Here is a 7,870-nt window from a genome sequence, read left to right as displayed (position 1 = left end):
TTCATTATGTCTAAAACAAATTAATCAAAAACAGCTGCAGGCACAGCTGCAAGGTTTTTCACTGTCGATACAATCACAAGTTTAAATGTGGGTATTTTTACAGTTGATTCAAGCAATAAATGAGGCAGTTTAAACATCCCAGTGACTAAAGCAGGTTCTCAACCCTCACTTAGAAATGACTGTTCTAAGTTCCTTGTCCCCCACCAATGCTTGGTTTAGATAAAGTAATCAAAATTACAGAAAAAATTTTTCCTTGTCCCCAAGATGCCTGACAATTATGATACGAAAAACAATCCATGTGCTAATGAAAATAAAATAAATGAGTGTGAAAAGCAGGTTTATTAAAAAAAATAATAATAAAAAAATAAAATAAAAAAAGGTCTGAAGGTTTTATGGCAAAACATTCTACTCTCTTCACTGAGTCACCCTCCTGTAACCCACATGGTTACAAAACAAAGCTCTTAAGGGCATCACTTAGTGCACAATGATTGCACAACATGTTTTTTGCTTCTACTGGGACGTGGAGCAGAAGTGAGCCAAAATCTGACAAAGGTAACAAGGAAAGGAAACCTGTTAGCACGTTGTGATAAAATGCTGTGAAATGGTCAACATGATGTCTGTATTTGAAAGTGCAAAGACAATGTATCTGGGAAAGGATGGAAGTTGTTCTTTTTTTTGTGTATAAAATATCATCTAAATGAGTAAAAAAATTATAAATAGGAGAAATTAGAGAGAATGCATTATTTTCAGAAACACAATTTACAAAAAAGAAATTATTTTATAAAAAGGATGGTATTTATAAGGCTTTTAATGCATCACTACAATGAGACTAATAAGAATCCATATGCAGCAAAATCTGTGGAAAGTTTATGCAATTTACACTGAGTTTTTCTTCAATGTAAAGTTTTAAGCAAATGTCAAACAGTAAGTGCTACAAATTTACCCACAGAAAACTCTGTAAGAAAAAACATAGACCCTTTTTAAAAGCCTTGATGATGTCTACAGTTAGCAAACACTTTAAGGGCAGACTCATGCTTCTAATGATAGTAACAAACCACTATTTTTCTCCATGTCATAATGCCCAGAACATCACATTTGTCCATCTCCCAGGGCTGGATCAATAGTTGTTAGTGTGAGATGTGGCATGGGAAAAAGAGAAAAGAGAGAGAAGTGTGTTTCTGTCCCCTTTTGCCACACAGATCATCAGGCTGCCCCTGCAGGGAACGTACCCTGCCACAACCCTGTAAACCCTCTTGGGTTACCTGTGTGACACATGGTGCTCTGTTCAGCCAGCTCCACATGTACACAGTCCATGAGAGAGAAAAACATTTCCAAAAAACTAATTATGGCTTCATTTATATTTTTCTATAAGTACTCACTAACTCCGTTTGAAACACTCCCTTTGCTCTTTGGATTTATCCACAAGCAACTGAAGCAGAATTTTACCATGGGCACCCTTGACTTATTGATAAATTCAAAACAAAATAGAACTAAAAACTACCCAGATGAGAAGGAAAACTTAAGCAGCTTTCATTATAAAGAATAATTAAACCAGAATCGTATGTGAAGGCAGCCTTCACAAATGCAACCACAGCTGTGTGTTCACTGTCTGTGGCTGGGAACAACATCCATTTTTAAGTTTGTTTAAATAAAATAGTAAATTAAAAGCTAGCATGTCTCCAGACACTGGTCTGTGCTGCTCCGTTTCCAAGGTCTTCTACATTTCATACCACCCATCCTCCATTCCTTTCCTTTCTGGGATTTGTTACCCTCTATTTATACAAAGAGCTGCTTCTGCCTCAGGAGTCCTTGGGAGCCACCAGTCAGCTGCCTGAGGAAATCCCCAAGTTTCTTGATGAATTCACTCTCCTCTAGTTTTTGTCAAGCCATCCAGTCCCCAGGGCTCCATCTTCCTCAAGCAAGTAAATTTGCTGCTGACAAAGCTACCCTGGGAAACAAACCTGCCCTCTGCCATGAGCCTTGTCCTCAGCACTGTCTTTTAATTCCATGCCCCAGGCTCCCGTCCTAAATCCAAGTCCTTCAAGATGTTTTTTGCAGACATTTACAAAACAGAAAGAGAGAGCATGCAATCAACATCCATTTTTGTAATACCACCCTTTCAGGGTGAAGACAGTTTGAAATCAAACCAGCTGGAGCTTGACTTGTCAGTCGAACCAACTTGTGAAGAGCTGTGTTACTTGACTGACACGTATCTCTGCCATGGATCAGCACCAAGGTACATCAGCTGTCAGGGAAGTGTGAGGCTCTTGAGGCTCTCAGATAAATCCATTCTGCTAAAATCAGTCCACACAATCCACACGTCAAGGTCTCATTTTCACCTACACTGTTAATGGTGTGTGGTTTGGGGTTTGCCTTCATAACAAGCATAAGCTTTACTTCTTTGTGTATATTTAGCATTTCTGAAGACACAACAGGTCAGCTTCTTAGCTATTATGAAATGTGTGCAATGCCAAAAGGGGCTATATCCTGACCTGGCTGTCTATGTAAGAAACCTTGGATAATTATCTGGTTGACAAAAGCACATGGAAAACTGTGACTTCAGATGTTGAAAATTTAAGCTGCTCATCACACATATCTTGTATCAGAAAAGAGTATCAACCACTAGAACACTAGTAGGTGGAATGGCCATGGAGAATATCCCATTGCCTGATCCTTTGAAAAAAACAAGTGTTTTTCTGTAACATATGCTCCAGTTCCAGTAAAGGTCATCAGGCTTGACACAGGAATCATCATCTACTGAAATTCTAAGGTTCATTTTACATGGGAAGAGAGGAAATTATTACAGTAATGGCCCATTCTCTCTCTAAAATCTATGAAATTATTAAGTCTGTGGAGCAATACCAGCTTATATCCACCTGCTAATGTGAATTTGAAGACAGTCCTATAGTGGGGCTGTGCCTCATCAGCTCTAAGAGTCTCTGTAATGTGTTCCTCAGTTGGTGGATGCAAACACAAACTCAGCTGTTCAGGTCACTTTACAGAGAGTAGCATTTTTTAAGGGGACAACTAGGGAGGAAAAAAAAAAAAGTATATACTATTCTAAAATCAGATCTGAAAACCTTAAGAGAGAGCCTCCCAGAAAGGGCAAGGACCACTTATGTAGAAGACACATGGGAAAGAAAACAGGATTTTCTTGCCCCCTTACAGTGGGTGTCCAGGGTTTCAGAAGAGCACTTTCAGAAGAAACTCCTGCGAAAGTCCTGCCTCACATTAGGCTGTGATGTGTCAGAAATCTCACTTCAATGTGTGTGAGCAGCACATGGTGACACACCTGGCACAGCGAGGAACAACCCTCTTCTCCTCCACACTGAAGTTCCCAAAGCCCAGACTGCTGGTCTTTGCTAGAAATCCAGTGTGACATTCTAATAACTTTAATTTCTCCAGCTTGTGCAAGCTGATTATACCACACAAATGAATGGATCACTGCAATAAAATAACACTCAATGGCAGAAAAGGTTAAAATACAGTTTTTAACCTGTATTTGCTGATTATAAAGCACAGCAAATAAAAATTGCATTCAGAGATGCATTGCTACATAATTTTTGTGACACTTGATGGTGCCTTTAATACTACTCATGTCCATGAAGTGTTCATAAAAGGAACCTGTTGTAAAGTAGTTTCATGGTAGCCTGACTTCAATCAGCTTTGAATGACAGATTGGAGCATTGTTAAATGCAAATAACTCTCATCTTCCCTTAAGGTGTAAAATAAAAACTAGGAACTTCTGTACAGTGCACAGGAATTATACCACACTGTTCTTTTGCTTAAAGTAATTTCAACTCCTGATATTCTCAAAACTATTTTGACCCTTTGCTTTTAGCAAGAAGAATTTCCCTCACACCTTTTTTATCTTTAATGACTTGACAAGAAGTCCTGGTCTGATGCCACTCTGAGTAGACTTGAGCTACACACCTCTATTTTCTCATAGGCACTGAGCCTTTTATTGTGCTGGAAACAAAACTCAGTAGCCTTTAGGATGCTAAAGAAAACCTGACCTGTTCTTACAAACATTCTGATGCAAACATACCCAACATCTAAACATTATTTCATTCCATCTTCTTTTCAGCCATGTGGCAGCTCTGCACATAAAAGCCTGTCCTATGCACACACTGCACTCAATTCCTGAAAATAAAGGACACACTAAAGTTGCTTCTTGTCAGAGCTCATGGAAGCTCTTGGTCTATAACTCTGCATATCTTTGAACCATGTAAAGCAAATATCTTCCCACAGTAATTTTACATATAATGATATAATAATAAAATACATCAAATGAAAGAGGATATGACTTATCTGCTCCAAAGGTCATAAATGAGGATTTTAATGATGTGAATTGTAATATCTGAGCTTGCAGGCATCAGGAGGAGCATTTAATTGATGAAGTATTTATGAAGTATCAAGCATCATTTACTGAAAATGCTTTTATTTATGACTGATATAAAATCCAACTTCCTAAATAGGTTAACAATTACAGCAATTCTGTAGGAGATACTGCTGCTGCCAGCCCCTCTCTGCAGATTCAGCTGCAGGGTTTGCAGTCTGTTATTTCATCTCTTCTGGGGGAAAATAAGAATTATCTTCTGATCCTCTCTTGAATCTGAATGGTGCCAAGGCTAACTAGAAAAGCAATTAATGCACAAGTGATATGCCATGAAAATACCATCTCCCAAGGCAAGGTATTCACACACTGCCATGCCCCAAATCTTTGGGAAGACAGGAGTGAAGGCATTCACCTGGGCCACCAATTCCATTTCTTCCCAGTCAGAGGCAGCAGCACAGAACACAGTGCATGTTCTAAGAACAAGCCTCCAGCATGAGCTGATTGCAGATTTAAGGCTGTGGAGGGTGAGAGAACATCCATCCATCCATCCATCCATCCATCCATCCATCCATCCATCCACTCTCAGCAGGATGAAGGGAAGTGTGATGGGAGGGCCTGTGGGACCAGAGAGCTGCAAGGATTTTGCCAGCCAGGTGCTGCTGTAGGTGAGTCCAGCTAGACTTCATAAAGAGAAGTTTAATTTACTACAGGTTAAAACCAAAGCAGGTTTTAACAAAGACAAAACACACCCCAGCACCTTTTCCTCAGGGCCTCCTCAGGGCTTCCCCAGGGCCCAATGTCCCCCGAGGCCCCTCAGCTGGAGCCCTGCAGGGACAGGTCACCCTCAGCCCTCTCCCGTGTAGCTCCTTCTTCCAATGTTCTCACCAGACACAGCACACCTGCCCCAGTTCCAGGCTGCTTGGCACTGGCTTGCCCATTTGTGCTCTTCCTTCCACTTTCTGCCCTATCCTTGCTTTTCCTCACTCCTTTACTCACCCAGAAGTTCCCACTTTCACTCAGCCCCACCTGTGGCTGAGGGACTCAGTCAGGCTTGGCTGATGGCAAGATAGAATTGTGTGGAACAGACCCTGGGCATCCCCTGGCAAAAAAAAAAAAATTACTTTCCACCTGCTCTGTCTCTTTAAATTACTTGGGAATGAACTTCTGAATTCTGAATAAATCCTTCTGCTCTCTCTGCATTCCTCCAGCTCTGTGAGGAAGGCTTGGATATTCACAGGTGTGTCAGCACTCCAGCCAAAGCAGAGGCTCACCTGCAAATCACAGAAGTACCAATCTGCATAAAATTAATGTCATTTTGGCTTGAACTTGGATAGAAGTGTAGCAGAATGGAATAACAATAGGATCCAAGGTTTCTCTAATCCTGGAAGCCAGGCACAGGTTTAGATAAGGATGTGACTGGTGTGATCATTCCAAAAGGCAACAGTGGGTGAATTTACACAAGAAAGTTGAGTGTGAAGAAAAAACAAATACATGGAAGAGTGAGCAGAAGAGAAACCTTCTCCCTGTGGACAGGGAGGACAGTGTAAATACAGGTATGAGGAAGGAGAATCTGAGAAGAAGGAAATCAAATTCAGCTTAGTTCTGATTTTTCTCCTTCAAGATTGACAGCTCTCTCAGCCCCACTCATCTTGATTTCAGGGCAAGTACCCACAAAGGACTCCAGCCCTCTGGGCTCCCTGTTTGGCATCAGCTCCACAACACTGTAAGAGCCACAGATAATTTAGAGCACAATTGCTTAATTTACTGGTTCAGTGTATAATAAGTGCTGATTAACATGGTGTGAGAACTGGCCACCAGCAACAAGGGCATTGTTAATTAATTAGTTCAATAAAGCTTAAAACTGGCCTGGTTGGTCAGTCTTCTAAACACTCTCATCACAGTAAGCCTGATTTCTTCAAGCCCACAGGCAGGAACATGGTGAGCCTCTTGGCATTTGGAGGAAATTGGAGTCACATGTGGGACTTCAGCATCTCAACAAGCTGCCCTGGACATCCCATAAAGGACATTGACCGTTTCAAGAGACTAATGAAAATTTAGGAATTTGAAATGTTATAGAATCATAGAATCACTAAAGTTGGAAAATATCTTTGAGATTATTGTGTCCAATCAATGGGCTGGTGCTGTGGGAGACGTAATTGGTGTTCCTACAATAAACTACAACAGTGCGTAAGTGCTTTGACAGCCCAGGAGGAAATAAGGTGAAAGTGTAGAATAGCTGAGCAAAGAAAGGGGGAAAAATGGGAGAAAGGAAGGTAAAAATGAAGTATTTCCAAAACCAAGCTTTCTCCACTTCAGAAATAATCTAAACACATGAATGACCAAAGTTTCTTGCTGGAAAAATAGAGTAAAAAGAAAATTGATGGGATTTATTATTACAAAACCATCTGCAATCTCTCTTCTTTTTACATACATGAAATAATGGCAAATATGCAGAACATCTGCATATCCATAGGGAGTGGGAAGAAATACCACCAAGAAACAGTGTCCAGGAAGGATTTTTCAGGGAAAAGGAATTTTGTCCATGTGTTAAGGAATTTTGTCCATGTGTTGAGAACTTCCTTCTTACCTCCTTCTCTATGTATAACGTAGTAGGCATAATATAATAATAAATCAGCTATGGCATAATAAATCAGCCCTGAAGAATTTTATTGGGATGATTTCAGAAGTAGCCACCTGTAACTGGACAACTGACCCTTTGCTGAACTCCTCCAGCCACCTGGGCTACAGCCACCTCCTCTCTTTTGTGACCCTCCTGAGCAGACAGCAACTCACTGCTCAGTTCCTCCTTATTGTGGGGACTGATGGTCCTTCCTTGCCATGAGGTGATGTACTCACATGGTTGGAGCCCTGCAGGTTACTTGGACAGGACTTTCCTTTTCACCCCCAGCAAGTCTGGACCTAGCTCCTTGGACACAACAGTGCAGAAGTCACTGTTGTAAGCAGAAATATCAGTGCTCTGGATCATGGCAACCCCTACTGACACCTAAAGTGTGACATTTTGGAATATATCACCACTTACTTTTCATTACCAGCCCAGAGTGTTGCCCAGTTGTCTTCTGAGCACTTCTCCAGTGAGGCTTGGTTACTCCTGTGACATTATCCCGGTTTGTGGAAGGAGCAAAGGAAGCTTGGGGTGTTCCTGTTGTTTCCTACATGCTCTCATCAGGAATTCCCCTTTTACAGAATGAACATGAACTATAATTTAGGCTCTACCTCAAAAATTAGGCCTACATCCTCAACATTCTTCTGTCATTATAGGGAAAAAAAAACCCCAACAGATGTAAGAACTCAGTAGGACCTTTTTTTTTTATGCAGAGAGGATGAAATGGAAAGAGTCAGAGCAGTAAAAGGCTTCTCCTAACTGGCTGAAAATCTTCTCAGTGACAGCATGCAATTTGTAAAAGTTACTGACAAACTGCAAAACAATTACATAGTACTAAAAGCATTCAGAGTTGCTAAGGAGCTAAGGCCTGCAGAAAGTAGAATAAACAAGCTCCAGCAAAAGATCAC

The sequence above is a fragment of the Zosterops lateralis genome (assembly GCF_965231275.1).
Source record: "Zosterops lateralis genome assembly, chromosome: Z".
Taxonomy (NCBI): Eukaryota; Metazoa; Chordata; class Aves; order Passeriformes; family Zosteropidae; genus Zosterops; species Zosterops lateralis.
This window is presented reverse-complemented; position numbering follows the sequence as displayed.